Source organism: Tachyglossus aculeatus, chromosome 2 (assembly GCF_015852505.1).
Source record: "Tachyglossus aculeatus isolate mTacAcu1 chromosome 2, mTacAcu1.pri, whole genome shotgun sequence".
Lineage (NCBI taxonomy): Eukaryota > Metazoa > Chordata > Mammalia > Monotremata > Tachyglossidae > Tachyglossus > Tachyglossus aculeatus.
The window spans coordinates 37,929,933-37,938,023 of NC_052067.1; the positions used below are offsets into that span (position 1 = coordinate 37,929,933).

The following is an 8,091-nucleotide window of genomic DNA, read 5'->3' on the forward strand; positions in this document are numbered from 1 at the left end:
CAAGGCACCGCAGTAGTTTGGTACCCATTGCAATTTCATTTGATTCTTCCATTTAAAAAGCTCAAGGACCACCTGCCTCATAGCCCCATTATTGGCTAACTGGTGATAGACAGGTAATGGCAGTGATGCCCAATGGAAAGGGCACTATCTCAAATGTGCCAATGGTCTTCTGTGTAACCTAGGGCAACTTCAGTTTCCTGATTTGCAAATGAAGATCATACTACATTATTTCTCACTACCTCCCCCAGATATCTGTGAGAACAGATATGAAAGCACTTGGAAAAATAAAAATGCAGTACAAGTTTCTGGGTGTTGGTATCATTACTAATGGAGTCTTCCAGAAAGCAACCTGGCAACAGCACTTGGTGACAATATGGAATGGCAGTCCCTTGTGTTTGTGTTTTGTGTGCAGAACAGGTAAAGATTGCCTTTGGCTAAATTGTTTCATTAGCTGTTTGCAGTTCTTAGTGCAGCACTTTCTTCTCCTGTACTTGCGTTAGCCAAGCCATTTCTGGTGGCTCCGTTTCAGGCCGGCTATCTGCCACGGATGTCGTCTTCCAATAGTTCGTTGCTCTGATGTAGTGTTAGAGGTTCTACTTCACTGTGTCTGTGTCTTTAAAATGCTCAATCTTCCCTCTACACTCCATTTCCTGTTCACCGAACAGCTCTCGTGTGCATTTGGCGCTGGCATCCATTCTCCTGACTTGTCCTGCCTAGCAAAGTTGTGTCGCAACAAGCATTGCTTCAGTGTGGTAGACGGACAAATTCTGGGACATCATTATTTGTTCGCTGTTCAGCCTGGCTTTTCAGATGCTGCTGCTGAAATGGCCTGGGGAAGCCGAATGAGTTGGTTTGAAGAGTCTAGATTTTGCATCCATTTGGAAGGTTTGAATATGCAATTATCTTCAGTTTAGACTGAATCACAGATCGCATCCCCGAAGCATCGCTCAGCCCTCTGAGTCCCTCCATGTCAAGCAAAAAGTTCTCACAACTGTTCAAGGACTTCCACCAACTCAGCCCACTTTATATATATATATATATATTTACATATAATATAAATATTATATTATATTATATAATTTATTATATATAATATATATAATATAAACATATTTATATATACTTTATATATTTATATATATGATCTCTTCACCCACTATTCCCTAGCCCATTCTCTTCTTCCCTCCTAAGCCAACCTTCTCTCCGTGCCTCACTCTTGACCCTCCTGCTTCCTTATTGTTTATGCTCTTCCCTTAGCTTGGAACTCCTTTCTTACCGACAGCCCATCTCTACCAACATGCCTTTCCTGATGAATTCCCAGCTTTCCAGTTCATATGAACCTATTAGTCATCTCTAGCACCTAGGAATTTATTTGTAACTACCTTCAACAGTTGTATATACACACTTATTCAGTTCTACATGCAATTACTGGACTACTCTGTGGAGATGCTCTTATGTCCATCCTCCCATTAGATTGTAAGATCTTTGTTGGAAGGGACTGTCCTCTGCTTGTTTTGTTCTTCCCAGTTATTATAGTGCATTGCATTCAATGGATGCTCAATAAATGCTATTATTATGATAACTACCACTGAAACTTGTTGCCATGGCCAAACTGATTGTTCATCTCCCAAAGGACATGCTAGCCTACTTGATTAGATTTTCTCCTTCTTTGTCTATCAGTACATCGTAGGGCAGTGTACTGCCTGAATAGCAGAATTGAGTCACAACCTTCATCTCTCAGTTTCTGCAGCTCTTGCTTGTGTTTGCCCAGATAGCTCAGTCAGTAGAGCACCAGGCTTTTAGTCCGAAGGTCCGGGGTTCAAGTCCCTGTTCCGGTGGAAGAGTTTTTGAAGCAGAGTGGCCTAGTGGAAATATCAGGGGCCTGGGACTCGGATGATCTTTGTTCTAATCCCGGGTCTGCCACTTTTTGGCCGTGTGACCTTGGGCAAGTTACTTGGGTAAGTTGGACAAGTTGCCTCATCTGCAAAATGGGGATTCAATACCTGTTCTCCCTCCTACTTAGACTGAGCCTCAAGTGGGACCCGATGATCTCGTACCTACCCCAGTGCTTAGTTCTTAGTTATCAAACTCACAGCTTTTGAAGAAAAGAAAATAAATCACCAGGGTCACCCTTTCAAATAGCAGTAACTTAAGGGACCTCAAGGTTCTGCCTAGTAATAATTTTGTTGGGCCTCCTTTGAGCTCTAGGTTGGCCTCACTTTGTCAAAGATACAAGGATTTTTTTTTCCTTCAAAAAGCAGGCTGGCCAGCAAAGCATTCAGGCCAAAGCCCATCAGAAAAATATGATTATTAAGAAACATTCCTAATTTCAAAGAAACAGTTTTAGAAGAAAGGCATTTTATCATCCCCTGTGGAATGGCTACATAATTCACGTATTTACTTCCAATTCCCAGCATCAAAAGAAGTGAGCCACAGGGTTTGTATTAAATGATGGCCAAGGGAAGAGATTCACTTTGAAAAGCTTCACCTTCAGGCCTCAGACATGCAAGGAGCAACCATCAAATTGCCCACCCCATAGAGAACTAGTGGCTGTGACGGTGAGTCCTGGGGCAGGAACATCCTCTCTGTCAGAACTCTTAGGAAGGGGGAAGACATCTTTGTCCTTCATCTATTCCTTATTGAATCTGAACCTGACCCCTTAAGTCTACTACTGTCTAAAAACTCCACAGATGTCCCATTCCAGATGTGACCCACACATCTGTTGAGTGCCACCAGCCCCCGTTGCCAGAACCTTCTTGACTTTGGAGCAAGAATCTCTGAGGAGAAAGGAGCCAAACCCATTAAGATACAGTGAAGATTTGGGAAGTTTTCTCCTTTTATCTCTCCTCATTCTCATTATTCCTGGTCCCCTTTCTCCTGGCTGGGAGGATAGCTGTGGTGTTGAATGTTGTTGAGACCACATGTCATCCAATTTCAGGACAAGGAATATCTGAGTAATTAATTTGGATCTCAAATGGTCTAGCAAGTCCTTGATTTTCCTATGAACCAATAAATAGAGGGGGACTTGATTTCTCCTAAGGGTTTTTGAGGGTACCTGTAAGGTGAGAATTATTTGGTACTTGTTAACCTGAAGGCTGTCAACAACCAGGGCTTTAAAAATGCACAAAAGGATTGCAGACTCTAATTGTGCTGGGGAAAACTTCATGCTGTGAAGCTTTCCCATTTTCTTCCAGGGCTTCATCACATTTTCTCTCTCTCTCTGTCTCTGTCTGTCTTTCTCTCTCTTCCCCCCCCCCCCCCCCCCCCCCCCCCCGGTTTGGTAAAATTGACTGAAGGTTTGACACATAGGAGCCAAAACATGAATTTACCATCAAAGTGGAAGACCCCCCTCCCCAAAAGAAATCTCTACTGTGGAAGAGGATGGGGATTTTACTCGGGAGGAACATGGGGAGCAAAATGACAATTGGACAGTTGCCTTTGGTGAATCAATTGAGTCCTCTAGGTACCACTAGATTATAGACTCCTTGGGCTCAGGGATTGTGTCTACCTATTATATTGTACTCTCCCAAGTGCTGTGTGCAGTCCTGTGCACCCAGTATGCCCTCAATAAAAAAAAAAAATCAATAAATCAATCATATTGAGCACTTTCCATGTGCAGAGCACTGTACTAAGTGCTTGGTAAAGTACAATTTAATAGTTGGTAGAATGTTCCCTGCTCATAGCGAGTATAATACCATTGACTGATTGCTTGAATGAGCTCATCATGGTCTGACTGCAAAGAGAATTTCAATTGAAGCCTAGGCTCAAAGATTAGACTAAAGGTGTTCTCTGGTTTTGGAACACTCCTTTTCTAAGGGGGGTGAACACTTTCCTCAGTGCTCTCAAAGTCTCTCAGCTCATGGGCCACATTTTCCCAGCATGATCAGAAGCAGCCCTGATTTTTATTCCAAAATTTGTCTGGAACCTTTATTATCAATGGTTTTTATTAGCTATTTACGATGTGCAGAGTGCGTTGTCCTAAGCGCTTGAGTGCAACAGAGTTAGCAGACACATCCTGTGCCCACAACAAGCTAAAAGGCTTGTTGTTGGAGTTCAGGCTAGGCCCAGTTGGAACAGAAAGGGAGAACAGGAATTACATCAACAGGGTGCTACCATGCATGTAAGGTGTGTTCACAGCATGATCTCCTCCTCCAGGAGGCCTTCCCAGACTGAGCCCCTTCCTTCCTCTCCCCCTCGTCCCCCTCTGCATCCCCCCCATCTTACCTCCTTCCCTTCCCCACAGCACCTGTATATGTGTATATATGTTTGTACATATTTATTACTCTATTTTACTTGTACATATCTATTCTATTTATTTTATTTTGTTAGTATGTTTGGTTTTGTTCTCTGTCTCCCCCTTTTAGACTGTGAGCCCACTGTTGGGTAGGGACTGTCTCTATATGTTGCCAATTTGTACTTCCCAAGCACTTAGTACAGTGCTCTGCACATAGTAAGTGCTCAATAAATACGATTGATGATGATGATGATGACCTAGTGGATAGAGCACGGGCCTATGAGTCAGAAGGACCTGGATTCTAATCCTGGCTCTGCCGAATTGCTGCGTGACCTTGGGCAAGTCACTTCTCTGTGCCTCAGTTCCCTCATATGCAAAATGGGGATTAAGACTGTGAGCCCTGTATGAGACAGGAACTGTACCCAACCCAATTTTCTTGTATCTACTACAGTGCTTAGTACAGTGCCTGGCACATAGTAAGTGCTTAACAAATACCATTGTTATTAGAACAGTGCTTTGCACATAGTAAGCGCTTAACAAATACCATCATTATTATTATTATTGTTACTATTATTTCTGTGTTCAGAGTGCTATATTCATTCAATCGTATTTATTGAGCACTTACTGTGTGCAGAGCACTGTACTAAGCGCTTGGGAAGTACAAGTTGGCAACATATAGAGATGGTCCCTACCCAACAGCGGGTTCACAGTCTAGAAGGGGGAGACAGACAACAAAACAAAACTTAACAAAATAAAATATTATTACTATTATTTCTGTGTTCAGAGTGCTATAGTCATTCATTCATTCAATCGTATTTATTGAGCGCTTACTGTGTACAGAGCACTGTACTAAGCGCTCGGGAAGTGCAAGTTGGCAACATATAGAGGCAGTCCCTACCCAACAGCGGGTTCACAGTCTAGAAGGGGGAGACAGACAACAAAACAAAACTTAACAAAATAAAATAAATAGAATAAATATGTACAAGTAAAATAAATGAGTAATAAATCAGTACAAACATATATACATATATATAGGTGCTGTGGGGAGGGGAAGGAGGTGAGGTCGGGGGATGAGGAGGGGGAGAGATGGGCGGATGGGGAGGGGGAAGTGCTATACTAAGCACTTGGGAATGTTCCCCAATAGAATAGGTAACACAATCCCTGCCTTCAAGGGATTTACAATCTAGTGGGAGAGAGAGGCATTAAATTACAGGTAGGGGAAGCACCTCTCTCAGGATTGCACATGGAGAGTCTCCAGTCCTCTACCAATCTCGACTACGGGAGGGAGAGTCGAGCAGAGGCCTACCCATTCCATTCCTAGCTTGGACAGTGGCTAGCCAGTGGAAGGCCATCTGCTACAAGTCAAAACTCACCCATGCTGGGCAGCAGCGGCAAGGAAGAGAGTCGAGGGCGGAGATTCTTGTTTACCACACGGAAGGAGGCAATGGTTAACAACTTCCATAGTTTTGCCAAGAAAACCTTATGGATACACTACCAGAACGATTGCAGATGGAGGTGGAACGTTCTGGGAGAGATGTGTCCACGGAGTCACTGTGGGTCGGAGAAGACTTGACAGCGTAAGAGAAGGGGAAACACGGATAAGGGCAAGTTCATAAGTACTTTGGGAGTGAGGACCAAAGTGCTTAGGAGGCGTGGACTTGAGCACAGGTGATGCAGAAAGAAAAGAAAATGGGGTGGGGAATTAGGGATTTGTCAAGGAAGGCTTTTTAAATTTTAGTAAAATGTTTAGTAAAATAACCAAATAACTAGTATTCCCTAGTTTCTCCTCTCCCGTTTGGGCCTGGGAGAGCAGCTGTGCCCTTTTTGAGGCTCAGATTTCTGTTGAGTTGCTGGGACTTCTAGTCCCAATAACCTTTAGGACTCCTTGTTCACAAACCCAACTCTTGCCCAGAAAACTCTACCCCTTCATATCCAGACCACCACACTCCCCATCTTCCTGTCCCACATGGGGCTCACAATCTCAATCCCCATTTTACAGATAAGGTAACTGAGGCATGGAGAAATAGTGACCCACCCAAGGTCACGCAGCAGACCAGCGGCAGAGCCGGGATTAGAACCCAGGTCCTTCTGACCTGCTGTATCCCCTGCACCATGGTGCTTCTCTACTGGGAACCCCGTCGTTTCCCACTAGTCATAGTTTACATTGTGAGGGATTCAGCAGTTGCTTTGGTTGGTGCAGGGAGAAGTGCATTCCCAGTCAGAATGAGGAGCAGTGTTATCCGCTACTTTAAAAAATCAATAAATAAGAGCACAAAGCCCTCCTTGGATCGCTTCCAAGATGGATGAGCTTAATTGGAAGACCCAGCTGTTGCTGCCACCTCTCCTACCCCATTGTCACTCCCTCCAGTAATGTTTCACTGATATTTCAGGGTGTCCCACCTTGGAGGGGTTGGCGAAAAATCCCTCTTAAATGGAGCAATCTGCAACTCTGAAGGCCTGGCAAAGATCAGATGCCTCGATTTTCACATTCCTGATTAGGGGACAGGGAAGGAAAGACGTAAGACCTTCTTGGAAAATAAATGTTTTGTTGGAGGGCAGCAACCAAAGTTTGCAACCTGTTTTCCTAGAGCGTGTGCCTTGCGGGCAGATTCGGCAGCCTGGGAATGAAGACGGGGCATGTGCTGAATTGCTGAATTATACAAAGATCTTCTAACAGCACACACTTTATTATATTCCCATCATTGCATTTGGGTTTACTTGTGTCGTTGCTGATGGGAGAGCAGATGTTGAGAGAGCTGGCCCCACTCTGCAGTCGAGCTCCGGGAAAGACAGAGGATGTTTCTGGATAGCCCACTTCTCCACCATAAGCACCTACTGTTTCCCATTTCAGGAGACACTACTAATTCTGGGCTTTCACCTCCTCCATCAGACTGGGCTGGTGACAGCCTCTGGCTGAGGAAGTGCAGGATGGAGATGAGAGGAGATTGTGGGGAGTGGAACTGGGAGACTGATGCTGAGGAAAGAGAGGAGGAGCGTGGATAGCCCAATTTAAATTTCTAAGTTTTTCCACTGAAAACCAGGATTTAACAAGTGTTTCCTTTTGCCCAGCCTAAGCACCATCTCCAGGGAATCATGGGATGAGGTCCAGTGTGGAGGCTGTTGTGTGTTTCCCTGGGAATGCCACTGTTACTTTTCTATAGCAGTGCTCCTCCTGGAAGCCCTGAGGCTTGGGCTCTTCCCTGGACTATCATTCTTGCGGTCTTGCAACTGGGAGGTGTCCATATTTGTTTTCCTTCTTTAAATGGATTCCGATCAGCAATGCACACAATGGCAATATGTTTCCAGATGCCGCCTTGTCTTCTCTTTCTTTTTTTTTTCCTTTTTCCTTTTGCCTTTTTTTGGCCTTTTTTTTTTTTTTTTTGCCTTTCCCACAAAGGTCAGAAAAACAAATCAATGCGGAGAAGCGCCCAATAATCCTTCAGACCTAACTAGGGTTGGCAGGGCCGGGGGAGGGATGGAGCTCAATAAAATGAAAGAGAATTTAAAAATTCACCGAACAAGGCACAGCAGGGGGTGCCCATCAAACGGCAACAGCGGCTTCGACAGCACATGGCTGGATGCTCTGTAGTTGGGAGCCAGGCAGGGCTCCGTGAAGCTTTTCTTAAAAAATGAAACATTTTCCCCCGCCTCCCCCACCCCTCAATCTGTGGAAGCGCATATCATAAAGAAAGAGAGTGATAATGGATTTCAGGGGAAGTGGGAGACAGACTAGAGGAGCTCGATCTCAAGGGTAGCCTTGGAATAAAGAGCTTTTTACGGTAAACTTCCTGACAACTTAACGTGAACAAAAACCCATCTCAAAGCAGCAGCAAGGTTATTCACTAAAAACTGTACCT

General features: G+C 44.4%; 1 non-coding gene across 1 annotated transcript; it reads left to right on the forward strand.

Moving 5' to 3' along the window:
- The first annotated feature begins 5,459 nt into the window (after positions 1-5,459).
- On the forward strand, positions 5,460-5,597 carry LOC119924456. Its single transcript, XR_005449169.1, has one exon. It is a non-coding gene; the product is annotated as a small nucleolar RNA SNORA7 (small nucleolar RNA).
- The last annotated feature ends 2,494 nt before the right edge of the window (positions 5,598-8,091 follow it).